General features: G+C 53.9%; 1 protein-coding gene across 5 annotated transcripts in view; it reads right to left on the bottom strand.

Annotated features, from left to right (window-relative positions):
* CAPZB (capping actin protein of muscle Z-line subunit beta) overlaps nt 1-15,812 on the bottom strand; it is a 131,261-nt gene that overhangs the window by 42,175 nt on the left and 73,274 nt on the right. The window lies entirely within an intron of this gene.

Raw genomic sequence — 15,812 nt, 5'->3', positions numbered from 1 at the left:
CTCAGTGAAACAATCGGTTCCCTCTACACGGACCAGTGCGGCTCATCTGGCCCCACAAGAGATACGCGCACCAGTAACTCCGGTACACAACCTGGGACGCCCACCCGTGTCCCCTCCCCCCCACACACAAACAGGGCTCTTTTTTTCTTTTGTTCTGAGATTTTATTTTTAAATAATCTTTACACCAAACATGGGGCTCGAACTTACAACCCTGGCATCAAGTCGCATGCATCACCGACTGAGCCAGCCAGGTGCCTCAAAACGGGGTGATTTTCTTTCTTTTTTTTTTTTTTAAAGATTTTATTTATTTATTTGAGAGAGAGAATGAGAGAGAGAGAGCATGAGAGGGAGGAGGGTCAGAGGGAGAAGCAGACTCCCCGCCGAGCAGGGAGCCCGATGCGGGACTCGATCCCGGGACTCCAGGATCATGACCTGAGCTGAACGCAGTCGCTCAACCAACTGAGCCACCCAGGCACCCAAAAAACGGGGTGATTTTCAAAGTTAGTTTTGGTGGTGAGAACATCAACCCCCTACCATTTCCAGGCGTCTGCCGTGTATGCTGTCCTATGCTGGGCCTTTACATACGGCATACTGTCTACCTGAGAGCTCACTCTCATTGTGTGAAGTAGGTCTGTATTACGCCCATTTTACAGACTGTAGACAAATCTCCCCCTCTGATGGTAACTCTGATTTAATAGACAGCGAAGAGGAAGGACAGTGAACACCATAGGCATAATGAGGTGGCAAATAACCTCCCCACTCAGCAACCAATGGCCACAAAACCTGGAAGAAAGTCCTGGCCAAGGAAGACTTTAACAGCTTCCACCCAAGGCAGCTGGGATTTGGAAGCAGTCTTGCTTGGCTGCTGGGGGCCCTGGTGAAACAGCCCTGAGCACCTCTGTGCCAGCCTGTCGGACAAGTCCTTTCCCGAAGCATCACCATTTGTTCTGCTGGGCTGCTGCCTTAGCTTCCCTGTTGGGCCCTGACTTCTGCCTCGAACCCCGTTCTAACCGGCCAGGGCCCTGGCACTATTGACCTGATTTCCGTATCTGTCCAGTAGGGGAAGTAAAAGCAACGCACTGTGATTTGGGGAATCCCCTGAGACCATGCATTCGACATTCAGTCCAGCGCCCAGCACGGGGGGACGCGTGCACGCTAGTGACGGACACCGACATGCCCACCCTGCCTCCTCAGCACTCAGTATCATGTGCTGGCAGTCTTCGATGGCAACGTCAGCCCGGGTCCCACCTGAGTTCACCACACTGGTGGCTCCAGGCACTGGATAAAAACGGACCTTTCGGAATCCGGTTCTTCTGAACCCCAGTTCTGCCTGTGACCAGCTGTCTCCCCTTCCCCACCCGTCGTGCTGCTTTGCAGCTACATCCCCCAACCTAGGACAGCTCGCGAGATAATGGGATTTGGTATGAAACAGACTCCGCTGCGCCGCTGTCCAAAAGGCTGATCCACGATCAGAAGTACTTCAATAATTTCTTCCTGGCACTTACACTGGCTGAAAGGAGGTTTAAATTTATTTGCTGTCTATCCCCCCGTCCCTAGAATGTAGATTTCGCGAGGGTGGGGACTTCGATCGCGGTCCCGGCGGCATCCCCGGTGCCTAATGGCCGTAGCGCTGGACACACAGTGAGTGCTCGGTACGTGCATGGATGGAGGAATTTTACAACGTGGAGCCTCCCAAACACCAGTCGGCTTTGTTTTTAAGTTCATCTACTGGTGTGCAGTCAGGATCTTCACCAAAAGAGTTGGTCATCAAGAACGGAACTTTGACGGACACCAGTGACCAACTCCACGTGGTTCCAACCAGATATTCTCAGGTATGAATCGCGATGTGGTGGAGAAGCCCTAAGACAAAGAGAACTGGCGTTTTAATTGAAGTCCGGCGTGTTTATTACTATGTGACCCCGAGCAGCAGAGCAATGGTGGCGAGACTGGGAACTAAGACTGGGCTCTAGCCTCTGTGCTGGCCGTTCGCGTGTCAAACACAGTGAGTGAGCTCCGCTGGAGACCGGATGCTGCCGGTCTGTGATACGAACGTCACTGCTTTGTGAAAATACTTCAGGTAAAGAAAGATTACAATCAAAATGACGTAAAATTCTTCATACAGTTCAACGTATTCACCCTTTAGTTGGAGAATGCTTTTTGGGGGCAGGGTATTAAGATGCCTTTAATTTTATGAAATGATAGGCCACTTGGTTTTTGTTTTAAAAGTTGGCAACCCAGTGACCTACTCTTCCTCTGTTTTTCTTTCTCCACACACTACCCCCGCCTTTAAAAAAAAAAAAAAAAAAAAAGTTTCTGGCCTGTGAAATTAAAAAATGTGGCAGCCACTGGTCTAGAAAATGGGATCCAGCCCTCCCCGCCTGTCCAAGTAGATCAGGGTAACTTTCAAGGTCAGTGTAAAGAACCGGAAGAGACTCCACTCCTCCCACTTTGTAACTCATGTTCTTCAAAGCACAAAGCTAACAAGGGTACAAAGGGTGGATCTGTGGTACCACCAGCTGTCCTCAAGAGCCGCTCTCGCTGCCTGCCCAGCCCACCTTTCCTATTCTGGTCACAAAACTTCTCAATCCCATGAGGTCTGGGCAAAGCTGACCTCCACTCCACCGCTGCCCAATCTGGTATCAGGAGAGCACCCGCACGAGCTTCTGAGCGGTGATATTATCTGAGCTCCCACATCCAGCCACCCCTGAAAGTCCATGGCCAGGTACTAACCAACCCCAGAAGAAGATACATCTAAACTGTCACCACAAAATTACAGCAGCGTGCAGAAAACCACAGAAAACTCCTGAAGGAGCAGGAGGATGTGCCCTTCCGTGAAAAGCAACTGGGACGTGATACGGCCAGCCGGTTCTTCACCCACACAAGTACGATTTTCGCCTTTTGGGTAAACTTTCAAGTTGGACCACACCTTTGTATTCCCTTCCATCAGTCCTGTTTCTTTGACCAAAGATAAAGTGTTCTTTTATCTTCCCGTCATCATGGGGACTGAGAAGTGCAGATGACATGGTATGCCCACAGACTGGTACCAGAGCAGCTGCCCAAGGGCGCATTCGTCAAGATCTGGCGCGCTACCCACCAACCTGTCTCTCTTCCACGCCATCTCACCCCCCACTTCTGCCTGCAGCCTCCCAACACCACCCTGTCCTGCTCGCGGCTCTCTGCGAAGGCAAGTTAGCACATGTGTTCTTCTGCCTAAAAATATCCTCCCTTATAGGCTTGCTGGAGAAAATACAGGATTGGGCAGTGCATTTTTAATTTCAGATACACAATGAATCTCAAATACACAGGATACATGTTTTCATTTGCTAAACCTGGCAACCCATCCCCATTCTTCTCTCAAATCCTATGACCCTTCAGAACCCAGCCCAAACTCCAACTTCTTTACCAAGATGCCAAATTCTTTGGAATTCCTGTACTAACACTGATGTCAACTGAATCCCAAAAGCTTTGGGGATGGCTGTTCTAGTCCTGCCGTCAGCTATCCCTTTACTCCTTCCTCGCTCCTTAACACTCTCGGGAGTCTGAGTGCTGACTGTGAGCCGAGAGAGGTACAGTCCCGTGCCCCAGACCCAGCCCGGTGACACGCGTGGGGTGGTGGGGGCTCCAGCACGTCTGCCGACTGATCAAGGTCCTACTATAAACTCAGAATAAAGGCAGTTTATTTCTCATCGATGAGTTACCGGCACTCTCCTGACACTCAACCCCCAAGGCTACCCCCAACTCAGTTCTGTCACGTGCTTCGAAGAGTGGAAGAAATCACATTAAGTCTCAAGGATCATGAGTTTGCAGAGCAATTTAAATGAAAGGACAGGTCCAAACAAGCCAAGAGTTCACTCTGGGGTGTATGTGTCATCGGCTCCATTGTCCCTGAGCGAGAACACGTGGTTGGTGCCGACACCCGAGGGCCGGATGGTTTCTGTCCAAACTGCCTGTCTGAACCGCTTCACAACCTCTGTGAGGAATGTTCGGATAACACCAGAGGTGTGAGATCAGTCCACGCTGTTGGGGGGACCTGAACTTAATTCTCAGTGACTTGGAACAGTAAACAACACTGCACTGGCCGAAGCACTGTCCCGGTGTGGTGGGGTTCAGGGCTCCACCAATTCATTTCTCCGTTGCCCCAAGCTCCCCGTGAGGCCACACCCCAGAGAGCAGGGAGCACCATGCCCTGTACACCCGAGGAGTTGACACCATCGCCTGGCTCCCCGGTTGGGGGGGGGGGGGCGGTGGCGCTGGAGGAGGGAGGAATAAAGTGAACTGGAACAGGGAGGGAAAACCCCAGGAGGAATGTCCTGAGCCCCAGCCGCAGGTGATCCTTTAATAATGACGAGGATAAGGATGAGCAGGCTGCCACAGTCCGCACCTGGGAGTGCATGCCAGGCACTGTACTCTAGCCTCTCCCCACATCACCTCCTCTACTCTTCAAAACAGCCCTCGATGTAGAACAGTTAGAGAACCCTTGTTTTAAAGAAGGGTCAGCCAGGCCTCGGAGAAAGACCGGGCCTGAGTCGCAGCGCTACTTGCCAGTGGTCTGAGACAGCACACGTGAGATACAGAACAGTTCGGTTGAGTAAAAATTATATCCACTCCTGCTGTCGCCCCAAACCGAAGGCTGTTCCTACCATCTAACCCAACAGTGGATCCCATGAAGAGAGATACAAATCAGAAGCTTCCGGCCACAAGTGAGGTTCGTGTCTGCGCCGCCATGTGGTTCTATTTTACCTCTTCCCCTTCTCCATTAGTTATCAATTTTGAAAACAATTGTTCAACCAGAAAAAGAAACTTGAGATGAACCCTTTAAAAAGCACAAAAGCCAGACCAGTTCAACTCCATGGATAATCCAATCCACGGCACCACTGTCCTTAAGAAGTGCACCCCGTAGCTCGGTTCCTTAAAAAAAAATGGCCCAACGAACACATTCCATCTTTTGATCTGCCCGCTGGCTGCGCGCCCGCCACCAGAGAGATAAGAATCGAAAACAGACCTGTTCGCTGGGTCGCACACTCAGATGAGTAATGTTGGTGAAATCACAGCTGGGCAGAGGCCTGGCTCGCCCCGCTCCCCGCTCCCCGCTCCCCGCTCCCCGCATTCGAAGCGCCTGCTCCCAGGCAGCCAGGTGTCAGGATGCCGGAGCTCCGGGCGGCCAGCAGAGGTCTCTGCTTACAGTTGGGTTTGTTCCTTTTATTTTTTCTAAGGCTACAAACTTTCCCCTTTTTTCCCTAATAAAAATAAACAAACATGAAAATGAAACACAAGACCAAAGGGAGTGTTTGTAGCGACACACATGTTGGTGTCAGAAACAATCTACAGTGTGGCATTCTGGAAAACACCAACCTTGAAATCAAACACAAGTTCAAATCCTTGGTTTGCCACTTCCTGGCTGAGTGTACCCTTCCTTAACCTCAGAAACGCGGGCCACAGTCCCCACCTCAAAGAGAAATTCATTTTGCTCAGTGCACGCTGAGTACCCAAGCCAGGGATGTGCTAGGTGCCAAGGACACCGTGGCAGGCAAGACAGGCACACACAGCCTGCTCGCCCAAAACACGCTCTCGCCGCTGGACACCGACACGGCACAAGGAGCCATCCCGGTGGCAAGGGCGGGCCTGTGGGGGTTCGGTGGTCCAGGAGGTGGCACAGTGATGACATGGGAAGGAAGGAAAGAGGGGAACACTGACATGGGAGCTAGCACAAAGGCTCTGTGGCAGGAGGCCCCAAGGACAGGGACACCCCTCCCAGGACAGGGAACCAGCAACACAAAGGGGCTGTGCAGTGGAGCTCCCTGCCCGCACGGAGCCCTCCAGCCATGCCTGGACCTCAGCAGGGACCCTGTGCCCACTGCCCGGCGCTGAGCATGGCGAGACAGGTGCTTTGCGCTTGCTGAACCCAAGGCTACTCAGTCCTCCACCCCCAACCACACACAGACACACGGACACACACACAGGGACAGGGGTGATGTCCCTCCCTCCCATTTCAGACCCAGCCCTCTTCCAACTAAGCTATCACTTGACTCTAAGAATGACATTCTTCAAGTGAAAGTACAGACTGTATCCTTCATTAGATGTCTATAAATTAAGATGTATGATTAATGCATTCGAAGGACACGTGAAGTGTAAGAAGCAATTTCCCTACTTCGGAAACATTACGATACGATGAACCATGTGTACCTCAGATTCAGGAGGCTGGTACAGCAGACTAAGGACTTGCTCACATCAGGTACTCAACTGGTCGCCGGGGGCACAGTCCTCAGGGTCTAAATGAAGCTGGCCAACAGGGCCTACACTAGGAAATCATTTGGTAACAGATATTTTATTCTACCTAGAAACAAATTTTTCACATGCCATTAACAACAAAGAACTTTCTCAAGAAACAAGTCCCTCCCGGCTTCCTTTTCTTAGGCAGGTGCCCCAAACCACCCCAGGGATAAATAATAAAGGCGAACTTCCTGGGCTGGGTTTCAGCCATTCATACTCAAGACTCCAAAGCTTTGCCTTCTAGAAGCTCACAGCCTGGAATAAGAGGCAAGAACAGTTTTCTAAAGGAAGGGTCAGGAAGGGGCAGAACAAAGAGCAGGCAAATTGAAAAGAAAAATTAAAATCGCTATCTGTGAGTCAACCACAGGCTCCCACACAAGGCTCCTGTTGTCCACATGTAACCTTATGCTTCCCCGAAGGGGATGAACCAGGCACTTGGAGCCTAATTAAATTAACCGTTCCCTGGCCAGGGGCACCACTCCTCCCCCGTTAGAGGGAAGTCAAGAGAAGTCAGGGTCCTTCTAACCTGCCTGCTCCTCTTAATTAAGGCCTTGTCCCTGAGGACAGAGCACAATACACAAACACCTCACAAAGCCAGAGGCTGAAAAGTCACCAGACAGAAGTCGCTGTGGCCTCGGTGCGGAGAAGTGTCTGCAGCCTGGGCAGGCAACCGCCCCGAGCGGAGCCGGGGCCCCAACGTCCTGCACAGTCCATCCCGACCCAGGCTGCTCTCCCCCGGGGACCTAATGACCCCTGCCTCTTCCATGCAGCCCCAAAGCCTCAGAAGGGAGGCAGTGCCCCAGCCTATGCTCCTCAGGCCATAAGGTCCTGGCTGAGGGCCTCGCATCTTCGCACCCTCAGGACAGGGTCTCTCCCCTCAGGACAGGGGTGGGGCCTGGCACTGGCAGGGCTCCCAGTGCTGCTGACATGGTCCCTTGGGCAGAGTCTGATCTTCGGAAGTCCGAGTCAGACTCTGTGGGAAGCAGGCTCCTAAAGTGTTCCTCCCTGCCTCTGCTGGAGGGGGAACCAGGGCTGGCTGGCTGGCGGCGAGGGTGAGCGCATCCGAGTGACGGCGGCGACGGGGATGGCACTGCAGCTCCACGACCAACGGCCCCCCGGTCCGCCGGAGACTCGAGTTCTCAGCCCCAGGGGGGTGGACGGCCACCCTCCGGAGACCGTGGGGCTGGCGCCGGCCCGCGACCCAAAGGCAAACGTGGACAGAGCTGTGGCCCTCCTGCTGGACGGCTTCGTTGCCAAGGGAGTACCGCACTGGCTGCATTCTTATAAATCACTTCAGACCTTTCGGGAAAAGACCAGGTAAAAGCTACCCGAAACCACCCGTGTGGAATTCGATCTTTTCGGGAAGGCCGTGTGATTTCAGGGGTGGGACAGGGGACCCCCCAGCCTCATTTCCGTCCCCACAGGCTGGGACCCTGGTGGCGGCGGGTGTTCTCTGAAGCGCTGCCGGCGCACAAGGCGCTCCGCCGGCTCTCGCTTGACCATCGCGGCGCCCCGCACGACCACCCTGGGGCACAGCGGGGTGACGCGGCCGGGCTGAGGCCTCGCAGCCGGTGCCGCCTCTAGCGCGGGGCCTGGCGAGCAACCGCGGGCCGAGAACACCTCCACCGAAAGCATCACCAGTGGGATGGCGGCAGAGAGAAGCGCCTGGCCCAAGTGGGCTCTGCGTGATTAGGTCCCCGTGCACCTCCCTCCTCACAGCCGCCTGAGGGTAGAGCAGCGAGGTCTCAGCCCGCTTCCTCCTCCCTGTGCGTTCAGGGCCGGGCCGCAGGCTAAAGCCTCCCCCTCCGAGCCTTCCTGAAAGCTGCGAATGGGCTAGCCCGGAAATCCACCTGAACGAGAAGCGCGCTGCCAGGTGGGCAAGGCTGCGGAAACGCAGAAGGTGCCCTACTGCTGAGCTGGGAGGGCTCGCCGAGGGGACAAAGTGCCGGAGACCCGCCCGCGTGTCCTGGCCGAGGGGCAGATTTCCAGAGCGGGTGCGGTAGGCGGACCAAAGCAATCCCACCGCCACCTGCCGAGGCCCCATCCAGCTCACCGCGGGGGGAGCCTCCAGCACCCCCCCCCCCAGGAGGCCAAAGACCCTGTGAAGCAGCAGCAGAAGCTCGGAGTCATACGCCAGACTTCCGGCTCTTTCCACCACATATTCTCCCCAAACTCTCCAGACCACAGACTTCGAAACAGCCCTAACAGTCTACCAAAATTCCAGTGATGCGCTTGGTGCCTTTCAAGTGGAACTGTTCGTGCTGTTTCTGCTTGTGCGTGTGTGAGCGGGGCTGGAGGCCAGCACGGATGTGCCACGTTACGGGAGGCACAGGCAGAACAAGTCAGGGCCTTCTTCTCCCTTCTCTTAGCATAAAACCATCTTGGCTGGCTGGCCACAACGGTTCCCGCTGGATTCCTTCCACTGGATGGATGTCTCATCAGGGTTTGTTTCAATTGCACTGAGTCATCTAGAGAAAATGGCTACGCATGGACAAAAAAAAAAGAATAATCTGTACTTCTTCCTACTGGGGAGAAGTCAGCTCCACTTAGGAGCCACCCATGTGTCCCCTTCATTGGCTGGGTCTTCTGGATCAAGAGCTCCTCTCCACTTTGGCCCATAAGAGATAAAACCCACCTAACTGTATGAGGGGTTAGACAGAGTTCCCACCCTCCAGGAGCTCCGAGTCTAGGAGGAGAGAGAGTGGCACAAACCATGTAGCCACATACCATGTGCGATGGAGAGGGAGTACTGGATGCTATGGAAACGAAGAGGAGGGCCGCCCAGAGCCCCCCAGGAGGACAGAGGGAGCAGGGGAGTCCAGGCAAGACATGAGAGGAGCTAACATCGAGCCGAGTTACAGAAAGTGAAGCGCGAGTGTGGTACGAAGTCACAGTGAAGCCTGTGGGACTTGGGTGTAGACGGTGTATCCGCCTGGTCTCAGGAGCACGGCGTGGGGTACAGATGGCTGCACGACTCTGATTACGCTAAAAACCACTGTAAGGCACACTTTCAAAGGGTGAATTTTACAGTATGTGGATTCTACCTCCACAAAGCTGTTGTTTAAAAAAAAAAAAAAAAGTGAATCAAGAGACGTGTCCCAGGTGGAGAGCACAGGTATATCCAGGGAACTCCAAGTTCAATGCAAATGCAAAAATATCAGTTTGGGTTTTTAGCAGAGAATGCAAGTTTGGGTTGGTGAGCAGTGACTCTGGGCCTCGGGGATCAGAGACAGTGTTAGCTTTCGCTTCACGTTCAGTAGCTACTGGACTACTGACCCTTACAACCCAGAGCTCTCCACATCAGAATAAATTAATAAATTAACACAGCACATTGTAGGGGACACATCGTCGGCCTGGAAGTCAGAGCTGGTCTCTAATGAAATGGGGATAGATCACTTGATGGTCCTGTTTCCTCATCTCTAAAACGGACCAACTGACTCAAATGGGTCTTTTGGTTCTCCGAGGCAGAGAAGAGATGCCTGGTGGGGTGCTGGTGGAGGGAGGGACTTAGGGTGACAGGAGTAAGTAGGCTCACCCACCACCCTGTGTTTCGTTAGAGCTCTGTGTAAGATTTAGCTTGAAAGAGGGCTCCACCGATTTAAGAAATGTCTGAAAGCCACTAGACTAGAGGACCAGCAAGGTTCATTTGAGCCTTAAGATCCTGCAAAGTCTTACAGTTCAAGACAGTCAATGTACTTATCTGACTCTCCAGGAAATGGCTTTGCGAGCTAATCAGAAGTTTGTGACGTTCTTCCTAAAACTAACAACATCTACTGAGCAAGGCACTGTGGGTGATCCCAGAGTGACTAAGAGCTGGGCCCGCCCCTGAGGTACCCAGCCTCAGGACCCAGACACAGCCCAAGGGAGAAGGAACAGCCTCCCAACCGCAGGGAGCCTGTCCCTCAATTCCAATTCCAGGTCCTTCAGAAATTTCTCTCTTTATACACAGAACCTACATTACCCCCCCTCTGCTCTCTTCCAGGAGTGAGCTCCCACCCGCCGAGGCTCCCACCCCAATTCTACTCACTAAAGGGAAGCCCAGGCTTTCCTACTGCCCATGACATAGATCTTCATGAACTCTGGTGTCCCCTTCATTCATGGGAGACCTGGTCACCAGCAGTTAGCACGCCATCGGCTTTTTACAGGACTGGTGATGGACACACGTCAGAACTCCCAGGCCCCTGACGGACACGCAGCTGCTCCATGTCCCGGCCCAGGCTCCAGACCTACTTCAAATGTCAGGGAAAGCAGGCTGGACACTGCTTTCAAGGGCTTTGAATCTGTTCCCTGAACCCGATGTGTGCTCCCGGGGTGACCCAGGCACTCCTCACCCAGGGCCGGGGCCTGCCGAGCTCCACAAGACTTTCTCACAGTTCTCAGGAAGGAAATGCCCTCTGACTCTCCGGGTCCTGGGGAAGTGGACTCTCTTTCCAGCTCACTTTTCTGTCTCGTGTTTCTCATCCCCCAGAAGGCAGGACCTAATCTAGAGAGATACTCTTCAGACCTCCTCAGTGAAAGCTCTCCAGACCTTACCTAAAACACCGCTCCCTGGGGTCCGCTGGTAACAGGATGCCACACGGTTCCCAAAACACAGAAGCCAGACAGACCCTCCGCACTTCGGGCAAGGTAAGGCCAAGGAAGGGCTCTTCGTGCATTTCTGATGAATTATGCCTCCCAGCTCCAGCGAACAAGAACCCCGTATCTTCTTCACCATGGGACAGTGCGGCCTCCTGCAGCTGGACCTGATCCTGACCTAAGTCGGATTTTTCCGGAACTTCCCTGATCTTGTAGTACCGCTGCCCACCAGAACCACAGGAGGACTAAGCTCTTTTGTTCATTCAGCCCAGAAGGAAACCAAAGTGATACTCTAGTCCCTCACGCATCCAGGAGTGCAACAGCTGGGACACCAGGAGCACCCACTGCCACCTCCCAGGGCCGTGGCAAGAGACACACATCACCACTAACGTGAATGATGACAGAGCACGCGCACGAATGACCCCAAGGAGACCTGAACGTCCCATACACAGGCAAAACAGAAACCAGAGGAAAAAACATTCCCCAAACAAAAATGGGCGCTTGCAAGGAGACTTGCTGAGTGGCAAACTTTTTGGAAAGATGGAATTTTAAACACAAACACAAACACAAAAGGGCAGAGATGTGAGGCAGAGGCGCTGTGCACACAGCTGGGCGGCCCTTTAATTAGGGAAAGATCTGCAAAGCCTGTGGAGCGTCGGCCGATTTTCCCTGGGTCTCGGGAATGGAAAGAACGTGGAAACCAACGGGGTGACCAACAAGTTCGCATTCTCCTTGATACTCGCGCTGAGCGTGAAGCCCGGGTCATTTTCAGCAGCTCTGGTGATTCATCCCTTGGAGCAACAGGGGACGACGCCCTGGTCTGGGACGAGGCAGGCTGGACCTACTCCTCCCTAAGGGGGCTTCCCACAGCACGCAGGAAAGCTCTTCTGTCGAGGTGTTTGAAGGCAGAAACATAATTCCAGGGAAAACTAGTAAGCCCCTCAGACCTAGGGACTGCATTTCTCATTTGCATGTTAGTATATGGCACCTTCATAAGCATTTCTCATGGACTTAAACGTCCTGCACATGGACAGAAGATCTGTAATAAAACAGAAAAATGGTATCCCCCAGCTCCATCCAGGGGGGAACACTTGCCCATTTGACTCCCAAGTGGCGAAGGAGGCGGCAGCAGTTTTCCCCACACTGCCAACACCCATGTCGCTACTCTTGTTTCTGGGACATCGTGATGTCCAAGGCAGCACTGGGGCAAGTCTTCTTAAACAGGGGCTTTAGCTCTACTCTGCAGGATACCCTGTGCCCCTTGGAAGTTATGAGAAGTTCCCAAGTCTAAGAAAGATTCAGAAACAAAGGCAGAGCCTCTGCACCCCTTTTCTCTGCCAAAACCTAAGATCTAAGAGCTCAGGAAAAACAGGAATCGGGGAGCCAACTCTGGGTTCCTCCAGGAGCAGTAGCCGTTACCACCTGGAGCCGTGAGGGAGACACCAGGTGACAGAGCGCCTGAGAGCTCTGATTTGGAAAGCCCGAGGTCCCGTGAGATCAGACGGGACAAAGGCGGGTGGTACTGATTGTCCCATAAAGCCCTCAGTGTCAACAGAGCCACCAAGGCTTCCCAGGAAAGAACTGATGGCGGCTCTTCCAGAGGCAGGCAGGCAGGCAGGCCCGTAGAGCAATTTAGGGAAGAGGCACGTTTCCTGGCTCTAATCTTAAAATCTCAATCAATCCATCAATCGCTGTCTCTTCCGTTATGCAGCTAGGAAGTCTGAGGAGCGATTAACAGCTGATCCTCAGTGAGACCGGAGTGTGCACCCATCACCCGCTTCTTGGCAAGGACTCGTGAGGCTTGAGCCAATGGCCAAAGCTTACAAGGCATCAACTCACGGATCCTAATCTGGACAGAAACACACGCTCCTACTCTTTGTGCAGCTAGCTCCCTTCCTATCACCCTGGCTCAGGCTTCACCTACTCCAAGAAGCTCTCCCTGAAACCCACCACCAAGGGTGGGCTTGGTGCCCCTCGTGCTGCTTCCATAGCTCCGTGCTCCTCTCCACTGGAAGCTTTGTATTACATTTATCTGGCTATCTGGCTCCCCCATGCCTGTGGGCCCTTCAGACACAAACATCAGCACAGGCTCTAGCACTCACGAGGGGCCTGAGCATGCCTTCACTGGGTGTCCATTTGTGCCAACACTGGGGAGACAAAGCTCAACAGAGCAGACAAGATCCCTACCCTCAGAGAGCTTGGTGGGCAGTGAGAGTCACATAATTAATCCAACCGACAGTAGAGGGGAGTACCATGGCTGCAGTGACCAAGGGACAGGGTGGGGGGCTGAGGCCCAAGCAGAGGTCTGAGAGATGAGCAGAGCTGGTGTGGAGAGGTGTTCCCAGGAAAGAGGACAGCACATACCAAGATCCAACAATACCGGGCACAGGACTTTTGGGAAACCCTAGCAGATCAGTACGGTTGGAGTGGAAGGGCCTTGGGGGAGGGAGGAGGGATGGGCAGGGCTCCAAATCAGTTCTATTAAACCCAGAATGTTCTCTGGGCTTGATCCTAATGACACTGTGGAGTCAGGGCAGTGGAGGGTCATGATGAAAACTGCATTTTGGAAAGGTTACTCTGGCTGCCGAAGAGTGAGATGGGGTGGGTGGGGGACTCTAGGCAGGGAGGTCCAAAGGCTGTTAGAATAATCCAGTAACCCAGGAGCAATAAATGTCCACCGAACTGCCCTAAATGATAAACATGGCTTTGGCCAACAGGCTGGATGGGGGTGGGCGGCACTCCTTAGAAGCGACTACCCTGGGCACCTGGAACCATGTCTCTGCCGGCCTCCAGCCAGCCCGAGCTGCACCCAGTGCTCCTGGGGCCTGCCTCTGTGCTGGACTCTTCCACAAGCCACATACCCTGCTTCCTGCCTTTGCTGCCAAGACCCGAGAGGTCAAGTACTAGAGGGGAGGGCATTCAAGCCCCTCGTCACTGTGAGTGGGTCTGGCACGCCCCACGGCCCCGCTCCGCGCTGGAAGGCAGCACCACCTCCCTGAGCCCGATCAGGAAGCACTCGCCCGCCGCCTGCCACACAAGAAAACGCAGGGCGCTCTGACGAGAGGCATCCTTAGAAGGACAGCCAATGGGCCAGCTGCCCCAGTTCCCGTTTCTGTCCTGCACTCGCACCTTGCTGTCATAGAAGCCTGCGCTCCGTCACGGCAGCTGACGCGACCCATGGAGCGCTCCTCACGTGCACCCCGCGATGCCCCAGCACGCCCCCTTAATCCTCCCACCTGCCCTCTGAGAATGAGGTGAAGTCACAACTCCTTGCACCGTACCCACGGGGAAACGGAGGCACAGAGAGTCGAAGCTGCTTCCTCAAGATCACCTAGGTCCCGGGGCGCCTGGGTGGCTCAGTTGGTTAAGCGACTGCCTTCGGCTCAGGTCATGATCCTGGAGTCCCGGGATCAAGTCCTGCATCGGGCTCCCTGCTCGGCGGGGAGTCTGCTTCTCCCTCTGACCCTCCTCCCTCTCATGCTCTCTGTCTCTCATTCTCTCTCTCTCAAATAAATAAATAAAATCTTTAAAAAAAAAAAAAAAAAAGATCACCTAGGTCCCTAGGGGGTGCCAGACCCAGGGGACTCTCAGTTTGCTGCCCCTCTGTGCCCTTCCCCTGCTGGGGCCACCAGTGCCGACCCCATGGGGCTGAGGCCTCCTGAGTGATGTTTCAGCTTCTCAAGGCATCCCTGCCCCCTTTCCTCTCCCTCCTCAGACTACATGGCTTAGAAGGTGTAGAGGGAGAGCCCCCCATCTCAGAGCTTGGGACAGGTGGGTTCACTGGCCAGTCCAGCTACTACTTATTTAGCACCAACGATGTGGCCAGGCACACGTGGACCTTGGGGATACGGAGGAGCAGTACTACATTCCACAGGTGCTTTGGACCCAGAGGGCCCCTGGGCGCGAACAGTGCAGAATCATGAGGCAGTGCTTTGGCCCACAGACTGAGGCAGCCTGGACGTGGGGCGTCCAGCAGGTCAATGAAACAAGGCGTGCAAATGCTGGGGAAGGAGCAGTAAGCGACTTTCCAGGGCCCGACGCACATCCCTCACTCCCTCCTTACACTCAGCGTGGTCAGAAGGAGGGGAAATCCACTTGTAGGAAGAATAATCACTTCCAGCCTAGGGCAAATCTCCTAAAGGGTTTCGTTCTGAACCCAGACTGTTATTTTAGCTTCCAGTCAGTAGTAATTAAGTGTGCCTACACATTCCAGAAAAAGGAGAGGGAGATTAACGATAATTAAATCTCTTCTGTATTTGGCCCCAAATCTCTCCTCGAGTGGCCTGCCGTCAAGATACTTATGGCCTGCATCTGACACAACTCCTACCAGCACCATCTGTAACATCAATTCGGGTCCTGGCGTGAAGGTTTCAATTACACACGAGGTAACAGCCCCCCCAGGACCCGAGAGTCTGGAGTTTTACAAGTGCCGTCCTTCCCGGTTCTCCTGCACACAACACATCCAGAATCTGGTCGGGGATCATTTGCAGAGGGGAGGGCACAGGGACAGCCCCTTTGTGAGGCCTCTCAAAGGCAGGTTCTGCGCCTGTTGTGATTGACAGGGTCTCTAATGAACCTTAATTGTGAGCGCAACAGGCCCAGGAAGGCAGCAACAGATGTGGCAACACGGCAACCGCAAACCGCCTGACTAATGAATAAAAAGTGTCCCCCCTGATGAGGGCCAGTGACCCAAAAAAGGAGGGTGGAATCATTCTTCACCCCTGTACCTTTTCTAGAGCACTGACTCCTTAATGCAAGCAATGGGAAGCCTCTCGGGGGCTGGAAGGAACCTGCCTCCGCCCTCCAAGCAGAAAGAGACCAGGCAGCAGAGCTACTTGGTGGTGGCATGCGGACCTGGGGTCACGTGATCACCACCAAGGCCACCTCCACCAGCATTTCATCTCTAACAATGGAAGGCTAGAACAGGCTGTCCTTGCAACGTGGGAAGGGGAAAGTTCCATTCTGCG

The sequence above is a fragment of the Mirounga leonina genome, unplaced genomic scaffold (assembly GCF_011800145.1).
Source record: "Mirounga leonina isolate KUSES-001 unplaced genomic scaffold, KU_Mleo_1.0 Mir_173, whole genome shotgun sequence".
In the NCBI taxonomy this organism is placed as follows: domain Eukaryota; kingdom Metazoa; phylum Chordata; class Mammalia; order Carnivora; family Phocidae; genus Mirounga; species Mirounga leonina.
Note: the sequence above shows the minus strand (reverse complement) of the source record. Positions and strands in the feature narration are given on the sequence as shown.